This window comes from Fukomys damarensis, unplaced genomic scaffold (assembly GCF_012274545.1).
Source record: "Fukomys damarensis isolate Sample0158 unplaced genomic scaffold, DMR_v1.0_HiC HiC_scaffold_14, whole genome shotgun sequence".
NCBI classification, from domain to species: domain Eukaryota; kingdom Metazoa; phylum Chordata; class Mammalia; order Rodentia; family Bathyergidae; genus Fukomys; species Fukomys damarensis.
In genome coordinates this window covers 58,936,891-58,956,793 of record NW_022900926.1, presented here as the reverse complement: position 1 = coordinate 58,956,793, position 19,903 = coordinate 58,936,891, and positions in this window count along the sequence as shown.

Sequence of the window (19,903 nt, the reverse complement as noted above, 5' to 3'; positions counted from 1 at the left end):
TGTTTTTTTTTTTTTTTTTTTTTTTTTTTGTACCGGAGATCGAGCACTCGAGCTCGGGATCTTGCGCTTGAGAGGCAGGAGGCGGCACCATGAGCTAAATTCCCCTTACCTGTTGGACATTTTTAATCATGTAAAAACATTTAAATCTCATAATGACTCTTGAGAGGTGGGAAAGTTCATGCTTTACAGAAGATGGAAAAATTGAGTTCAGAAATTAAAGAACTTCAAAGTGAGGAAAATATAAAATGGGTGAGCTGCTATTTGAATTTTAGTGCATAACCACATGGTATTGTAATATGCCATACTGAATAAATTGTACATGCTAAGAACCCAAATCTACCATTGGGCAGCAGTATAGCATAATAAGCAGGACTTTGTATTCAGGTGTCAAACGCTTGCCTTGGTCTGAATGCTAATTTCAACATTTTCTGATTATACGTCTAGGTAAGAAAAATAGCTTAACATTTCCTAGCACTACTATCTGGGTATAAAAGTAGGTTATGTTTTATTAAGTTATTATGAAGAATTACTAAAATATTTAATTACTGAAAGTAGTAATACAAAATTAGTTTTGTATAGCAAATATTTATTATTAATTATAATTGATTTTGATTTTCTCCTATTATTCTTCTCTTATTAACTATTTCAATATGTGCAATATCCTTTTTTGTTTTTTAAAAAGAGACTATCTTGTGGCTTCTTTTAAAGGTAGGAGATTCAACAGACATTCACTGAGATAATTTTCTATTAATAATAGAAAATAGAAAATAGACTGTTACAAATAAATGCTGAAATGGTTCTGCAAAAGAGTTGTCTGGCTCTTTCTAACAATTATTTCTACTTTTGGGCATGTGTAGAGGTTTATTTAACCATTATGAATTTGGCCATTGTTTACTTTACTATTATAATTTAAAGGATGTCAGATGACAGTACCAGTTTAACAAATTATCTACATGAAGTGCTACATATAAAACATGTAATTATTGTTATTAAAAGACATTATTTCTGATCAGAAGAGTAGAAAAAAAGTTTGAAGACAAAGATATGAGATAAAGACATTCCAAAGAATATTGAAAATAGAAAAAAAACTAATTAGAGTTGCACATTAATAAAAAACTTGGAGAGGAATTTAGTAAGGATTTGTAATATTCTCTGGCAATGAAACACTGCCATAGATCTTGAAGAGTATAATTTTTTAAAAGGATTCAAACTTGTTTTTAAACATAAGAAAATTGAGTTCTAAAATTCTTTACCTCTTACTAAGAAAATTTGATGCACATTTTAGGTCACTTTGTGGCACAGATATTTAAAATTTCTTAATCATCTCAAAATTATTTCATTTCTTTTATAGCAATAAAATTCATATAGTTGTCATAAATAAGAATCCCATCTATAGGATTTATTTTTCAATTATTCGTGATTATAGTGTTTATCCATGTTTTCTTTTATTGTCAAAATTTTTAAAGACCTGTTGAGAATCTTTTCTATTTTATTGAATTCAATTGAGTGGAAAAGCAACACTATTAACAGAAAATTATAGTGAATGTAAATTCTTACAAGATTTTCAAATTAGAATAGTATAGAGACTTTTTATGCCCATCATTTTGATTTATGACAAACTTACTAATAAATATTTATTTACAACCTACTGTTTTCTGCCTTTCTGTACTGGGAAAGTTAGGGAGACATTCAAAGAATAAGCACAAAATATATCAATTTCAGATTGTGGTTAAATTTATGAAGAAATTAACAGTGAACTCCTGATTCAAGGAGGGAAATGCTTAGAGTCCTGAGGTCTGTGAAGTAAGAAGAATCTGGTGCTTATGTGGTCAGGTGAAGCTATGCAAGACATTAAGAAGAACCTCTGCAGTGAAAAAGGACAGGAAGTTATTTGTGGTATCAGAGATGCAAAAGGAGGTTGCAGTGGTCAAAACAGAATACTCAGACAAACTGTAATTAGTTCTCACACAAGCCTAGAAGAATTTCACTGCAGAATCTCAGCAGTATGTATTAAGTATGGTTTTCCATTTGGGAAAATTATTCTAGACCATTTGATAATAAATATAGGGAAGAAAAAGGTAATTCTTTTCTTGTGGCCCTAGATGTCATAAAGGTTGGTGACGAAAATGGAATTTGGATTTGAGATGAAAATAAGACAGATGTGACACATTTTTGCACATTACTCATGCTGAACTGAGTGTCACATATGAGAGACACAGGACAACAAATATAACTAGTAGCTTCAGGTTCCAGAACAACTGAGAGATAAAGCTATCAGCTATTAAAGTTAGGAGGAACAGTTCAAGGGAATTGTGTTCTGGCACTGTATCAACAATATTCTTATCCTCATATACTTCATTATACACTTAGTTTGCAGGCTTGTAGAATGATGTTGTTTTGATCAAAAGAACACATGTTCTTAGATATCAGATACTGTTAAATATCTACATACATGATAATACATGTAAAAAATTAAATACACTTCTGATAAGAAACTACAAAACTATCTCCGAGTATTCCCTCAAAGCCAAAACAGTGCAATCCAACTTAGAGAAATTCAAGTATTATAGACATCCATGAACAAAAATTCATAGGCAACAAAAATTTGCAGCAACAAATATTTGCATTAACAAAAATCTAAAGAGAACTGAAAAAGATTATGTCGATTTATTTAAACAAGTAAAAGAAAATTAAAATCTCTTTCAGACATTTTAATCGGTTATGGAACCATTTTTGGTCATCTATGTTGTACTACTTATTAACTCAAAATTTAGCAGCATAAATGACAACAATCACTAATTTTGCAAACAAATCTTATATTTGTACAGGTACTGACAGGAATGGCTTTTCTCAGCTTCAAATAGCGTCAGCTGATGAACTGAGTAAGAGCAGAAGATTCACGTCCAGGGTGGCTTACTCACATATGCAAGGTGGTTGTCCATAGGAAGTAGCTGTCAGCTGGGAGCACAGTAGTGATGTCAGGAAGGGGCCTAGATTCTTCTCCACACATGACTCTTCATGGGCTACATGTTTGTTTGTTTGTTTGTTTTTCACAAATTGCTTTCTTATTTCAGTCATTAAATGTTCCAAGAGACCTGAATAAAATTAGCAAGACTGTAATTTAGCCTTAGAAATCCAAAAGCATTGCTGTAATATTCTATTGATCTAACAAGTTACTGAGTCTAGCCCAAAGGCAAGAGGAAACGAATTAGTTTCTAACAATTGGAAAAAATAGCAAAGACTCCATCGTGATCTTTAATCTAAACATAGTATTTCAGTAAGTCAACAGTGCTACCAGCAAATAAGTAAACAAGTATATCAAAAATATAGGTTGCTGTTCTACCTCCTTGTATATTTTCTCTTAAAGCATAACCAGTGAACTTTGGCATGAGTATCGTTAAGGAAGGAATTGGTACGTGACACACACAGAGAGACACAGAATGGAAGTACAATAAGAAAAGGTTTATTTTGTTGAACAAAAGGTTGATGGCACTCAAAAGGGCAGTGCCAGAGATCTATGACCCACTGGGTTACAAATCTTTATACGGTTTTACATCCACGATCTCATTCAGGTGGTTGCATTTCATTCTCTCAGTTCACGTTACCAATATACAAATCACTGTCACAAGACAGTGAACTGTAACCCAGATGTAGCAAGTCTTGGTTGTTAAAGGAGTTTACCTTAAAGATTAGTCTGGTTATCTATTTTAGCCCAGGGGAAGAGGATATTCAATGTCAGAAAAGCAAAGTTAAACAATTGTTCTTTTCATCTTGACACTTTTTTTTTTCTCATGGAGTTTATTGGTACATTTAGGTATACAGTACAGTTACACTCATCATTGGATCTTGTACCTTTACATGACAGGTCTTGGTTCACATTTTTCCCCTTATCCCTGCTCTCCCTTCACCCTTCAACCCCTCCTTCTCTCCCTATTTACAAAATTTTATTTCCATTTTTTTCATTTTCTCATATTTTTCTTTTCCTTATTTCCTTTCCCCTACCCTTCCCACTTCCCCTACTCATTGTCACTTTTACAATCATGTGGCTCACAGAAATTTCGAGCTTGGGGATCTCGATGTGCCCTGTTATCTCAGGATGAGGCCACATGTCCCACTCTCTGGGTAATGCTTAAAGCAGATTTTAGTTTCAAGAGCAGAAGTCATCCTACATTTTCCTAACATTTTGTAGATCTTTGGTTATTTACAAAAGTTTTCTCTAACAGTGTGACTATCATTAAATTAAGAAAGAAAAATGAATTCATAAGCATTGATAAACCATAAACTCAATTTCAAGTTATTATGACAAAGTAAAATTCAAAGTCAAATTTCCATCTCAGTGATTCAATGCTAGAAAACAAATCAAAATGCCAAATACTGTTCAGTAGAATTCTGTCCTCATATAACATTTTTCTAATTGCAGTTCTTGCTTTAGAGAACAGCAATTAGAAAATTACATATGCTGAGAAAGAGGCCGAGAAAAGGCCTCTAAATTCTGGCTCGCCATTGTTAATGAAGTCATACAATCTGTCTTTACTTATTAGGGTTTTTAAGCTGAGAACAGCTGAAAAGTAAGGCCCATTTAAAATGAAATTACAGAAAGGCAGAAAAGACTTTGATAAATACATTTGAAAGAGCACTATTTTTCACCTGTTCATGGGGTGAACATCTGTGGATTTTGGCAATTCCTATCTCTATTCTAAAGGAACCTCCTAGTTCAAAGATTCATTCTCTCTTGCATCTATTTCTTAGAAGTCTTTCCTTGGATCTCTTAAACTATAGGTATCCAAATGATTTTGGCATGTGAGATACAGATTTATTACACGTTGAGTTAGTGTTCAACATTTTATCTTCTAGTCTATTACTACCTGCTGCACTTTAACCAAGTTGTTTGGCCACTTAACCTTGCAATTAAGCAGAAATGCCAAGTGCACAGACAATACAAGTGTGAAATAAGAGCTTTTATTCGCCGATTTTCTCATAAAAAGAAATGAATGAAGATGAAGATTAACTGATGACAATAATAGATAATAGAGAAAGCATGCATGCTAGGAGAGAAAGAATTTCAAATATGTGTCATGAAAGTTATTATAGCACCTAATTATGGAAATTGCCAATAATAAAATGCAAGTTGCTATTTAAAATTTAACTGTAGACATTTAATCTGTTTTAGTTCAATTTTGGACTTCAATATTCTAATGTGCACTATTAGGACACACAAAGCATCTTCCTTATAAGGGCTAGTGAGAAGAATCATTACAAATACTGTCAATCATAGTATTAGGTTAGTAAAACTTAGCCATTTATCACTTAGAGAAGCATTTAACACTCAGGTTTACTAGGTTTTACAACACCTTATGGTTATTTCTGCTTTCTAGGGATCTGCTAATGAGCACTTACAAACAATCTCAGACTTCATGATAACTGGTCTAATTTTAAGATACTGAGGCCACCCTGATTTTTTGTATTTGTGCAATTGTAAGAAACCTCAACTATTTCTATTATTGTAATATGGGTTTCTATTGCTTTGTACTTTTACAAAAATTAATAAGATTATTCCACAGAAAATTTTCTATTTTAATTTTCCATTTTCATGAAAAAGTCACAAAGCACTGAAATACATAGAACTATGAAATTAGATAAGGATAATCTAATCTCAGGCAATGGAGTTATCCTAGATATACTGACAAATATTCAATTGATCTGGCTCTTATTAATAAAAGGAGTAATATTGCAAATATTACCAGAGAAAGAGTTGAGAATAGTCTGGGCCCCATGACCAGTCATGCTTTTCTCTTACGTGTATTTTCACTCCTAAGTCCTTTATTTCATTCAGTCCTTGGACATAAATTTTCTCCAGTGCACCTACAGTGTAGACAGGGTCACACTTTTCTTCACTCTGGCTTAGTGCTTAGTACTTTTCCACACCCAACTCTTCCTCCTGGCTTCCACCTGCTCTTCATACCTTTTTGTTGGTATTGTTAGCAAACTAAAACAAAGTGATTTTGCATCTTTAAAAGTATGTTTCTGCTGGGGATGTAGCTCAGTGGCGGCATGCCTACCTGGCAAACATAAGGTCCTAAATTCTTGAATTCAATCCCTGGTATTAAAAAAAAAAGTTCCTATACTCTTAACTTAATTCAAGAGTTTGTGAACATTTGAATTCCCATTTCTCAATGTAGTGATAGAGAATTTTGAGGTGCAGATATGCTTTTCAGTTGATCTAATTAAAAGCTTTAACTTCAAGAATCAGAACCAAAAAGTTGTCAAGCTTTTACTGTTATTTCCTGAAATCTGTGAAAAACATCGTGCATTTTTGTTTACTTTTTTCAACATATAAAATAGACTATTTTAAACCGTAATATGGAAAAACATACTCAGCAATGGTAAAACCTTTTCAAAATTAGCTTCTCCAAAATTCGACAACTTTTCAAGTTGTTGGAGTGGTACTTAAAAATATCAAACTGCAAAGATGCACTTCTAGAAATTATAAGTAATTTGTGCATCAAACAATATGTACAATAGTACTATACAGTAAATTGGACCAGCTGCCTATGCCTACCATTACAGCTGGTTGCAAAGTATATAATTTATGTTTTCTGCAGTTGAAAGTGGGAAGGTTTTTATTCTTTTTTTTGAAACTGTGTTCAGGCTTTTATAAAGGGCTTTTTCCTGTTTTATTTTTTTTTAACAATTGCAAACTCAGAAGAGTTTGGTACTTGGTCATTATGTTTAATTTTAATCCGTTTCTCTTGTAGTGAAGGGTCTATCAAAATACTTTGCCTATTAAATGCACAGAAGTAGATGAGTCAGACATATATTTACCTTCATATTTTTCTTAAAATATGAGTATTTTATGTCAGAGAAGGCACAGATAATAACTGATGAAGGGATACTTGATAACAAATAACTGGTTCTTAAAATTCAGCAAATTGCATGTTTACTCTCAAAAGTTAAGGAAACAATATTTTCTTTTTGTTGAGTTTATTGGTACATTTTAGGTATACAGTACAGTTACATTCATTATTGGGATCTTGTATCTTTACATGACAGGACTTGGTTCTCATTTTTCCCCCTTGTACCTGCCCTCCCTTCACCTCCTCCTCCCCTCCCCATTTATAAACACTTTAATTCCATTTTTTCATTTTCTCCTATTTTTTTCTTTTCCCTTATACCCTTTCCCCGAACCTTCCCCCTTTCTCTACACCTTTAGCCCCTTTCTTCCTATTTCACATTGTCTATTATATCATTAGGATCTTGTGTACTATTATAGTTTTTCACACCAGAGAATCTATTCGGGATTTACACATTGTGATTTATTTATTTCACTTAGGAGTATATCCTCAATATGTGTCCATTTTCCTATGAATGAATCTAATTTTTCCTTCTTTATGGCTGAGTAGTATTCCGTTGTATAGAAAAAACACATTTTCTTTATCCAGTTTCCAACTGATGAGCAAATGGGCTGGGAAACATTATTTTCTGCTGATGAATTCTGAACAAATGTCAGATAGGAACTGTTGCCATTTTCTTGCTATTTCTTAGGTTTGTACATTTTAGATATGATAACAAATAAATAACATGAACTATATTTATGGCTTCTAGGGGGTCTAATGAAATGACTCAAAAGAACTGATGTAGGAAATCCATCTAAAAATAATTTCTGACAAACTTGTACTGAGGTAATATGAGTTTTATATCACTCTCACATACTGTAAGCATGCTTTGAAAACAAAAGAACTATGTTGTATCTGAATATTTTAGTTCCTCTTAAATTTATAAAAGGACATGTGCTAGGATCCAAGTGTCCTTATCAAATTAAGATGCTGAGTCTTAGTAGACAATGTGATGGTATTGAGAGTAGATTGCTCAAGATATGACTCAGCCATTTGTACCCCTCCCTTGTGAGTGAAGCTAAAGCATTCCTAAAAGAGGCCTTCCACAGTGTTCTACTTTCCTGCATTTCAGTTTTCCATCACTAAGGACACAGTATGCCCTCCAGAAGATTATAGCACCAAAGTGTAATCTTAAAGCCAGACAGCAGGCCTCCCTAGAAAACTGAAACTTCTGATACTAGCTCAGTCTTCAGAATAGTGAAAACTACATTTTTATTGTACATGTCACCACATACATGTTATTTTACTTTAGCACCCATAACAAACTAAGGCAAACACTGCAGAACTGTTAAAATGGTTGCTACTTGGATTACTGCCTATGTGAAATTCCCACCCACACATTGGGAGTGAGCAGGCAGAGGGCACAGCCAGTGTAGAAAATGTCTTGGTCATTTCTTACAAAACTAAACATACTCCTATACACATGAATTTATCTTCTTGGTATATACCCAAAGAATTGAAAAATGGTATCTTTTAAAAATTATGCATATGGGTGTTTACAGACTTTTTCTTCGTACCTGCCAAAATTTGGAAGCAACTGAATTATTCCTTCAGTGGGTAAATGGAATAACGGCTGTACAACCAGGCGATGTAATATCACTTAGAGATAAGAAGAAATGAGCTATCAAGCCATGAAAAGACATAGATAAACTTTATATATGTATTACCAAGTAAAATACGCTAGTCTGAAAAGGTACATATTGAATTTCCCTGTATGACATTCTAGAAAAGCTAAAACCATGGAGACACTAGAAAGAAAAGTAAGCAGTTGCTAGTTGTTATCATTGCGAAAGGAATAAACAGACCACAGGACTTTTCTGGGTGAAATTTTCTGCATGGTCCTATAGTGGTGGATATATATCTTTATAAATTTGTACAAACCAGGAACTATGTGACTCTATAGACCTTAAGGGGTTGTCACGTGTCGATGTATAGTCGTTCAGTTGTAGAAAGTGTATCACTATGATATGGGTGTATGCACAACAGGAGAGACTACATACGAGAGGAGAAGGTATATTAGAAATCTATGTATCTTCCTGTTTTGTTGTAAGCTTATAATTGCCCTCAAAAGAAAAGGTCTTTAAAAATGTGCGGTAATTCCTATAAGTTGTAGTTAGTAAAAGAAATGTGCTGAAGTTCAATCTTACCCATACAGTTTTTAACTGTTAAGGAGTTGTTAGAAAAAAGATAATTGTCCATTTTATTGTTTCATACACTAGACTTATTCCCAAAATTTGAAATATTTTCACATTTTAGAGACTGTTCTTTTAAAAGCTTAAAATTTAATAATTTGGCATTAGGACATAGATTTAATTTTGACAGTGCCATACAAACCAGTATCTAGGTTTATTGCTGACTTCAGATTTTTAAGTGGTAAATTAATATAATCAAGTTTAACTAGATGTTAAGGTTTAGAGTATGTGTGTGTGTGTGTGTGTGTGTGTGTGTGTGTGTTCTTTAGGAGTCATTATACTTTTAGAGTTGAACAGATCAGTCAAATACATTGCATCCCATAATTAATGAAGCTTTGAGTGATATGATTTGAAGTGATTTACATACAAAAATTATTAATTGTACCTTATCTGATTTAAGTGTAGCTTTTAAACATTATTATGCATCCCTTGAAAGTAAAATGCAAATATGTATAGTTATATGCTGCCTATAAATGTTTTGATCAATGATACATTGCATGTACCATAGTGATCCCATGAAATTAAAGCGGAGCTAAAGAAGCCCTAACACCTATTGATATCTGCAACTCTGTGACCTCACAGGCATCATAACATTGTAATAGGAGGCATCACTTCCATGTTAATGATAGTGCTAGTATAAATACACCTAATGCATTGTTTACTATATAAAATCATGACACATTTATGCACAATTCATAGTATGGGATAATGATAATAAATGAGCATTTTACTCATTAATATGTACTTGTTTTATTGTTATTTTAGACTTTCCTTTTTCTAATTATTGAACATGTTTACTGCAAAACAGTATACTGTTATACTAGTAGCAGCTTTATACATCTGTTATTTATTGAATTTAATGATTGCATCAATTTTCCTTGCATTTGATTTAATCTGCTGTTGTTTTGTGCATCTCAGCCCCTAAGCCTCCAAAACACACCACTAATGCTTCCAGGATGAGGCCATATTGACCGACTGACCTGATAATGAAATGAAACTTGATTAAGGAGTGTGAAGGTAGACAATTAGTGATGGTTACTGTTCACCATTCAGACATGCCTCACTCCACCGTAACTATGGTTTTAAAGAGCAAGTACCAAGTGTCAGAAGAAGTTAATGGGTGTATTTGACTTTCCAGAAGACTGAGAAATGCAGCTCCATGAGTGTTAATGCCACTGAAGACCTACTCTGGGATGAGGTGTGCTGTTGGAAGACGGTGATATTAAAAATCTTGATACCATAGTAGAAAAGCCTAGGCTAGTGTGTTTAGACTTTAGTTTTTAATAAACATTTAGAAGTAGAAAAAATTAAAAATTTACAGTAGGATAACGTTTATACAATAAGGATGTAAAGATATATTTTGGGGCAACTGTACTGTGCTTCTTTTAACTGCTTCATGACCAATGATTTAAACTGTTTTTTAAAATATATGAAATGTTAAAAGGAAGAGTTGCAACAAGGGAAATTTCATTTATTATTAAAGAAAAAAATGTATAAGGTTAGAGTTTCCAAAGTGTGCTGTGTTTATAAATTTTAGAGTAGTATACACTAATGTCATAGGTCTTCACGGTCACTCACCAGTCACTCTCTGCCTCACCAGAGCGACTGTGCCTCTGTATCTCACACTCTAGTCACAGTAAATGTCCTCTACAGGTTTGGATGTTTTCAAATTTTTATGGTAGTTTTACCATTCTTTTTGATGTTTAGATATGGTTAGATGCAAAAAGTCCACATTGTGTCACAGCTGCTCAAAGTATTCAGTACAGTCCTGTGGTGTACAAGTTGAAAGCCTATACCACACAGCACTGCTGAGGAGGATGCTGTGTTTTCTAGGTTTGTGTAAGTACAATCTAGTATCTGTGGATGTTGGCACGGCAAAATGGCCCAATGATACATTTCTAAGAATGCATCAACTTAAGTGACACATGACTGTAAAAGTTCTAACAGAGTTGCATACAAATATTCCCCAGATTTTTTCATTTTCTTTTTGTTATTTCATGCACTCATCTGGTTTTGTTATGGATCTCATTTGATTAACTGTTGGTAATAAGAAATATATTTTCAAGAATTTGCCGAGTTTTCCAAGAAAATGGAAACCTAAGAGGAGGGTGTTTCCCGTGTTCACTAAGCCTGACAGATGAACTCTGAAGGAGAAGCTCTGAAGTGCGAAATTCCTGGCCAAGTGCGGAGCAAAGAAAATACTTTGCTGGCTCAGCATAAGGTACAAGGAAAGGGAGGAGGCCTCTTCAAATTTTTCTCAAGTCCTTCACAGGTTACCAACAGGTTAATAGTGGAGTGGCACAGGGATCTTGGAATGTCCATAGCCTAACTAACTTAATAGGTAAATAAATTCAGGGATGGGACAAGAAACAACAAAGATTTGTTTGAAGTGAGATCACTGGAAAATGCTATTCGCCCATTTTTAACAAGTTTTTACATATTATATACAATTATAAAACACATACCTATCTAAATTTAAACGATTAGGTTCTACTCATTGTAAAGAATACACTCAAGCTTTAAAAAATATCTAATCATTACACAGAATCTCAGAAACAAAATACTGATTCACTTAAAATAAGTTTATAGTCTCACTTAAAACTTCCAGAAATCAATACATAATTTAAGTAACAGAAAAATAAAAGGTATTCTTTTTTTGTGTGTTTATCTCTTTAAATTCTTCTTCTTTTTTTTTTAATGTCTGTCTTCTCTTGTTTATCTAACCAGTTTATCCTCATTGGTTATTTTTTCTCACCTGCAATGTGAGGATAACAAGAATTTTCCATTTTCATTGATGATATTGAAGATGATAGTGCTAATGAACCAAGTACAGGCCTGATTATTATACTGTGCATGGTACTACTAAAATCCCTTGATAGTTTTTCACACTCTGTTGCTCTATGTAAGTAAATGAAACAGCACTTGACTTCTTAAAGAATAAAGCAGACTATAATTCCTTTCAATCAGTAAATTCGTTTGTACAGGATGCTATTTGTTGTCAGTTTAAATAAGAATAATTTATGATATGAACTTAGAGGATCATGAATTTGGAATTAAACAGAGGTAGTTCAAACCCCACTGTTCTACTCCCTATTTATTAGCGTTCTGAACTGGAAGATGTATTTAGTTTCCCTAAGAATTATAATAATCTCTGAAAATTGGAGATTAACCCTTCTATTTATGATGGCTAAGATGGATTATGAATGTCACAGGGCCTGTTAGATAGTTGTACACATATAGTTGGTCATTTTTAGGAGCAGAATGGATATATAATTGTTATTAAATAAAAATATTAAAATTTAAATATTAAAATTTTATTCTTATTAAATATTTTTGCCAAGGAAAGGCTTAGCTTCTCTGCCACACTGGTTTCTACTGCCCACCTTTTGAGACATTATCTATCTGCATTATCATGACCTACTCTTTCCTTTCTTTTGTCTCTATATGCATTATATTCAAATTTATAAACTCAATTTTCCCCTCCTCTAATTCTACATTTTGTGTAATCTCAGAAAAACTGAGGGTGTTGGAGGAAGCGCAGTACTGAAGTTGAAGGTAAATTCCACTTGGCTCTCAGCCTCCAAGTTGAGGTTCGTACTGATATTCATGGCTGAAACTGGAAATGGGCTACAAAGATTCCCTTCGAAGGAAGTACAGTACTGCTCTTCCCAGCTTGCGTTTGTAATGCCTGACCTCTCCTGGCCCATGTGCATGCCCTCCTGGAGGCACAGTACATCCTGTGAAGGACTGCAGCAGTGAGACGCAGGCCTCCCGTTTTTAACCACCGTGAGATAACACTTATGGCTTTTTAGCTCCGGTGCCTTTGGGGTAAACTAATCCTGTAGTTCATTGTGCTTCAGATTTTCTTCTCCGGTCTTTCACAGCTGTAAATCCAAGGCCACTCAAAGCTAAGTGCTCTGCACACTAATTCACTTTGAAATATATTTCCAAAAAAGTGAAACCTGCAGAAAAGCTCTAGTGACTCCTGAACATCAATTTACTGAATTTATTAAGTTCAATATTTATTCAAGTTTGTTTGTACATGAACAATTTTTTTGAATTTTTCATTAAATTTACACCCAAATATATGAGATAATATTATAATTTATTTGTCTACATGTCAATTGTTAATTAATGTATTCTTAGTCTTGTAGAATCATTCATTAGTTCCAAGAGATTCTGGTTTTATTGATAGCATAGGATTTTCTATGAAGATAATTATGCCATCCCCAAATAAATAAAGTTTCTTTTCTTGGATCTTTATGACATTAATTACCACCTTCCCTTTATTGCAGTGACAATATATATGCTCAGTAAGATGGTACATGCACAAATTTACATTCAAAAGTTTATGTCAGCTTTATAAATAATTTTTTATTGCTAGTCCATGTTAATATCTGGGTTTCTAGTTGTACCCCGGTGAAGAAATGGGGAAACTACATTTAATCTATTTATCTAAAAGTGACTGTTACCTAACCTAAGAAATCATCTTTAATTATAATTTACCTGCCTATACACACAAACACTTGGTATTATCTTTAAATTCTTGAATAAATTTTATGTGCCTTCATTCTGTTTTACTTTTTCTTTAATTGTCCCATGCTTAAAATGATCTGCATTTAACTCCTAAATAATAGCTGCAGTTTCAATGATCTTTGAAACTGGAATTTTCCTCTAATACAGGCCATTTTCCAGGATGTTTCTAGAGTTCTCTAAAATAATGATGCAAGTAAAACACTCATATGATTATATTCGTAAACCATACTATATGTTTATGTTTATATTCACTCTACCTCAAATTATTTTTTCAGCAGTTCCACTCAGCATTCCTCACAAACATTGCTAAGGGGGCTCACTAATGTAAGTATATTCTACATACCTGCAAATATTTACTTTTTTCCTGTCCTACCCTTTCTTCTTTCCTGCTACCTTTTGGCATCTTTCCAAACTTTAAGGTGAAGTTCAAAAGGCACCGCCAAATCAGTCAAAATTTAATATTTCCTATTATTATGACTGATATTAAAGTGCTATCATGCTGACTTTTAAAGAGGAAAAGTATGTTTATTTCCCACATTATACTGTAAACTACTGCAGGGATGGAAAACTTGCAAGATCCATTGCTGTGTTTCTAGGGCCTATCATGTTGGTGTGGAGGAGCATTTAATACACTATAGTTGTATCACCAGGTATTAGTATTTATCACATTACAGCACTATCTGAAAGTATTTTCTAATATATTATTATTAAAATGATATTCTTTTAAAACTTGATCTATCTCTTTCATCTATCATGATATTATTTTTGGCATAGTATATTTTGGTAGTTGAGAAAACATCTGTCTTTTCCTAGGTTAAGTTCAGAAGAGTAATACAATTCATTTTAAATGTCATTCTTTTGTGTTTAGGCTTCAACAAGGATTATTGATCACTCTGCCTTCCTATGAATTTACATTTATGAATTTATTCAAATAGCTCAAATATTTGTATGAGGCAGTTGGAAACCAAAGCCACTGTAAGTTTTATTTTTTTTCCTCTGTCTTGAATGTAAAGACGAAGGCTACAAATCATTCTCGAATATTGATTTTGTGCTTAAATCTATTCAAAGAATACATTATGCATGGAGTTTGACTTTGCAAATCTAAGCCAAATGGTATTGTTAGAGTGTACACTTAGCACCATTTTAAAATAGAAGGTATGTTTTTAAATATATCTTAGCCACTTGTATAGTTTTCAACCAGTTCAAAACAATTAATGGGAAACAGATGGCATATTGAATTCTTACTGTGGTTTTCATATTACTGTAAACAAATTTTACTACCAGTAAAAATATTAGCTGCTCTATATCTTTTCACCTGTTGTATTGTCTAGATCTAGATCCATTTCTTATGTTAATTTTTTCTGATAAAACATATCTGATTAACTAGCTTCAGATGGTGAGCATTGGATTTTGCATATCATTTAATGTGAAATTGAGTCTACAATTTTTCTTGACAGTTTTATTGCTGTTTAACCATTAAATCACATTATTTTAACTTATTTTCCTACACTTTTCATTTTTCTTCTAGTTGTCTATTCCTGGAAATCTATAGTATAGAGTATAAATACTTCTTTATAAAATGATCTGAATAATATTTATGTTCTGAGAAAGCACTTAATGTTTAATAGAAACCCAGAACTATACTTTAAATGCCTCTAAAAGGGTTTTTCTGTTCTTCTCTTGGAAATATTGGTACAATAACTGTTCAGAGTTGTTTTATTATAACCAATACTTACACGATGAGGTTATAATTGTGTTTAAAAGCTGACCTGTCTGTTTAGATGGCCTCTATTCAAATGTTTGCTACATCTTTATTACCACTATGACTGTAAGTAAATTATTTACACTTTCTAATATACATTCATAAAGAGGATAGTAAATAATTTTACTTCATTACAATTAAAATTATATTGTGCAACATTGTATTTAAAAGTATACAAACTTCTCTATCAAATTTTAGTAACATCTTGTATTTTGTGCAATGTGTCTTTCTATAACTCACTACTGTGTGGATAAAGAAGTAATGTATGTAATGCATTTGAAATATGCTTTTACCACATAAGGCTAAGATGAATTTCACATGTCCTAATTCCGTATCTAGAAAGGTGATTATTTTTCATTCAAAATACACTGTTTATAAATGATTGTAATTATTTTGGAGAATACTGCATGCTACTTTAAATGATACCTCTATCCCAGAAGGATGGGATTATAATACCTAAATCATTTGAAGATATATAATAAAAATTCAGTTTTCATTTTTCCTCTAATATTACATGTACTATATTTTACTGAAATTTATTTAATATAATTATGATGTATGTCATACTAATATGAAGTAATAGCATCCCATATATAAAATGTTGAACTCATTTTTTTGACAACATTTTGCCTACTTTTCTAGAGGATATCTTCTCGTTGCTGTGTTAAAACACAGCCTGAATCTCTAAAGTCGAACTTATCTCATTGCCTTGGTTTTTCTCATGGGCGTATTATTTAGAGGACAAGTTAGGGGGAAAAGGTTTTGAAAGAACCTTGATAAAACAAATTGTCTTTCTGTCTTGGAATCAGTCACTCATCTTTCTTCTAATCCTAAAGAAACTGATATTCATATATTTCTGAAGATGGTGTGAGAATTTATATCATTGCTGTTCTAGCTTAATCTTATTTGTGCCATCCTTTTAGGTTAGCATGGGTCACAAGTGATTTCAGAAAATTGAAATAGAGTGAACTAATATCAATTGAAAAAATGATTACTATTATAAAGCATTAATCTGTGGAGTTCAAACTCATTAATCTAGATCACCTCCCTCTGAGAGAACAGAAAACACATAGGACAATGCTATAGAAAAAATAATCAGAGTTTTAAAAAAGAATTGATTTTTTTTTTAAATTCCAAATTTAGATAATACATCAAAAGGCAGTTGAAATGTTTTCTAAATATCTATTTTGCATAGTAGGGAATAATGGCAGTTCTCAAAGCCAAATCTAATTGCTTTACTTCAGGATGCACTTAAAATTTAGGATTAAAATGCCAGAAATGAAATACAATAACACAAATGAAAAAAGTTCAATGAAGAAAATATTCTGAGTTTCCTAATGACATTGTAAACTCTTCAATAATCTTAATGGTAGAGTGAATCTCTATGTAATTTACCCTTTTTACTCTTTGTTCATTATTACTTCTTAGAGATTTAGAGATGTAGTTATTGAGGATGAATGACATTTATCACTGTAACAGCTGTAAACATCTGGGTAACAGGTAAGATATTTTTAAAGCATGAGCAGTTTTAACTTGGCAGGTGAGCCTCAAATGACCGAGATGGAGACTTATATAATATCAGGTCAATGACCATAATACTACTGGCTCCAATACTTCATAAAAACTCTCCATAATGCTGCAGGAATAAAAATATGGAAATCTTTGTGGGATTTTAAAAATAAACCATCAAATTTTATAGCCACAGCAATAAGAAAACAGTTATTGGAAATTAATCTGTTTAAACAAATAAACTATCATGTTGAGGAAATTCTTTGTTCCACATCAAGGGCTTAAAAATTACAGCCTAAATTTTCATGCAAAATCATATTTCTTTGTGAAGTGAAATAGGGAATTCAAATGTTTTAGAGTTTGAGGTAGAAGCTTTAATAGAAAAATTTGGAGAGATAACCTCAAAGTAAAAGCAAAGTAAAGATAAAACTCAAAAACAATATCAAAAGTGAGAATTTCCTTGCAGAGGGTGGAGGGTTGGACATTTACTTATTTGTATGTCTGGTGGAAAACTTGAATAATAATAAAATATTGTAGTAAATATTTTTATTCAGTTTTACTTTCTTTAAAAATTAGAAGTAGCTGGCCTGGGGATATAGCTCAGTGGTTCCATTTAGTGGTTCCTGGGGATTTAGCTCAGTGGTTCCTACCTTGCAAGCACAAGGACCTGAGTCTGACCCCGGTACCAAAAAAAAAGAAAAAAAAGAAAAAAAAATTAGAAGTAGCTTTCACCTTTGTGTCCCGTAGGGTTGACTGTTATATAAAATGTAAATGATTATGGGCATAAATGGGTGGTATTTTTCCATAGCAGAAAAATTCAAAAATTATAAAGGCAGTTTAAAAGGTATATATTATACTATAGTAATGTCTTTCTGCCAGTAAAATTTTCTGTTACAATTTAATTTATAAAACAATTGCCTTTGAAATATTATCAATTTTTCTGTATAAATAATTACAAAATATTTAAAAATATTTTCCCAAAGCCATGCTTAGTAATTGATTATGCATACAGCAAAGCTGAAAAAATCTTCTAACAAATTAAATATTTTATGTTTTTAACATTATGGTTACTTTGTTGCAATTCTGGTGGTTAAAAGGAGTCTTACGTGGCCAGGCTGAAAAGCATTAATGTCTTGATGAGGATAATTAAATGAATACAATAAAACATGAAAGGCAAGAGTAAATGAGTGTTAGCATCTGTGTGTGTTTGTTATGTATGGCTGTTTATAAAATCTGTTTCTATTACACACATTTGCTTAGTGTTTGTATTTACTTGTTTAAATTTTCTTTCATATATGAGATTACTAACTACTTATTTAAAAGGTAAGTTATAATGCTAAATATTGACATTACTGGTGACTTGTAACTATGGTGGCTTATATTCAAGTGTTTGCTTTCTTAAAATAATATCTACTGGTTATTACTAAAATTAACAGTTGTAGTCTGAGGGAAATATTATAAACATTGGTTTACATTTCTTTTTGTATCTAAGCAATTTCATAGAAAGTGGTAAAATTGCTAAATATATCTGCTTTTAGGTACACAGAGACATATGCGTGCATATTTATGAATATGCGATATCTTAATATTTCCTCAGCTCCGTGCTAATGAGGAGAGTAGAGTGGGGTGCCTTTGAGAATAGAAGGTCAGGCACTTTTGGTTAGGATTGCATTTCAAGAGGCACACGAGGGATCTATAGGTGATGCTGGACAGCTGTGTTTTGTTTCTCCTTTATAAAACTAGACAACATTGCTCAGCTGTCTAATAATTAGTTGGTAGGATATAGTTTTTATCATTTTTATGGGCTGTTTTCTATTTCCTGTCATTATAACTTTCTTAATCCAGGACTTTTTGTGTGTGCATGTAGTTGAAGACAATGTTTTAACAACTGAGCTTTAAAAAATCATAAACTCAGCATCTTCAATTTTAGCTTGCTAATATATTCCTGATTTTCTGCCCCTGGATATTTTATTTTGCTGCTTTTTTAATGTTGGACTAACAGCCATGATAACTACATAATTTAGCTAAGATTTAAGAATGTAATAACATATATTATGTACTCATATTTGTAGAAAATAAAAACAGGTTTATGTTAATGCAGGTCTTTTGATTCTATAGCTAGAAGATAACTTTTGCTTCTGCAATTGAGTAGGCATCTGGCTATTCACTCTACTTTTGCCAAAATGCTCCACTAAAGGTCAGTTTTACAGAAAGCTAATTTGTAACTCATAAAGAACTGTCTTGTAAATTAAAAGCAAGATTGAGTATCAAAGTACTAATGGAATAGTCTGTTGTGCCCCATGGTATTAAAGAACACAGGGTCAGGAAACATGATCTTTAAGATGAAACCCAGTTTAATCATATATATATATGATAGATATGCATATATAAATTTATATACCATATTATGAATTATACAATAATACAATATATATTATAGTGGTATGGTTTATATTATATAGTCATTTGAAAATTTTATATATATTATAAATGTACTATGTATTATATAAATGTAATATATAATTTGTAAATAAAATATAGAGCATTAATCTATATTACAAATCATATTGTTATAGTCAAGGTTTGCAAGGGAATAGATTTAATACAGGACACATAATTTTTGGAATTACTTTATAATAGTCCCCCAGAAAATCAAACTCAGAGGAGTGCAAGAGATCTAGCTACACACTAGAGACCTACCCAAAGAATCTAGTCAAGGGTCTGGATTCCACAGCAATGTCCTGCACAAGTCCAGCTGATGGCCTAGAATCAAAGGCAATGTCTAATGCTTGTCTGTATCAAGGATCTGCACTTGGAAGGCCAGTGGTGGAAGCCATAACTGCAACCGTGAGATGCAGTATTAATGCTACAGGCTAAAGGCTCTTCAGTGGAGCCAGGAACTGATGTGCACGGTGAAGATCAGCGCTACCCTGATGACAGCAGCCATTCCCAGCAACAGCAAGGCCCGGAGCTCCTCCTCTTGCCAGAACAGTCAAGTTCCTATAAGGAAA